The sequence below is a fragment of the Oncorhynchus keta genome, chromosome 10 (genome assembly GCF_023373465.1).
Source record: "Oncorhynchus keta strain PuntledgeMale-10-30-2019 chromosome 10, Oket_V2, whole genome shotgun sequence".
Lineage (NCBI taxonomy): Eukaryota > Metazoa > Chordata > Actinopteri > Salmoniformes > Salmonidae > Oncorhynchus > Oncorhynchus keta.
Window position 1 is genome coordinate 63,319,579 of NC_068430.1, and position 671 is coordinate 63,320,249.

Consider the following 671-nt stretch of genomic DNA (forward strand, 5'->3'; position numbering starts at 1 on the left):
CTAGCTACATGATGTTTAATTACAGTCTGTGGTTTATGTCCTCAAATGTAGCCTATTTAAACAAGGCCTACTATGTCTAGTACTGGTTGATGCCTGCTCTCTGTAGTATGTCTATGCCAAGGCTTTTCTCTTTAAAGCAAGCACATTGCTTTATTAAGTCTAGCAGGCAGAAGTCTAATTATTTCGATGTTATAGCTACATTCTCAATAGAAGCAGCCAGCATAGTGAATGGTAGTTTAAGAAATAGCTAATAGTCTTTAAAATGATAAATAGCAGCAGGTTTTATTCGACATAGGTTAAATTGGGAATAATTTCATGTGTAGATATCAAGTTGTCGTGGCCGAGTGGTTAAGGCGATGGACTAGAAATCCATTGGGATCTTCCCGCGCAGGTTCGAATCCTGCCGACAACGTCATCTTTTGATGATGTAATAATCGTTAATGTGAATTTTCACTTTAAAGGGTAGTCCTTCTAATCCCAAAATCATTCAACTATACATTTGTTACGTAAATTTGAATGTAGTTAATGTCTTGATATTACCTACAGTCTTCATGCAAAAGGTGGTACAACACAATGGAAAAGGGCACCTCCAAGTGTTAAAAAATAAATACTTCATTTTCTGGTTGCATGTAGCCTTTAGCGGTATTGCAAAAAATATTGATGTAGATATC

General features: G+C 36.2%; 1 non-coding gene across 1 annotated transcript; it reads left to right on the forward strand.

Annotated features, from left to right (window-relative positions):
* Positions 1-330: 330 nt before the first annotated feature.
* trnas-aga (transfer RNA serine (anticodon AGA)) lies at positions 331-412 on the forward strand. The gene has a single exon. It is a non-coding gene; the product is annotated as a tRNA-Ser (tRNA).
* Positions 413-671: the final 259 nt, after the last annotated feature.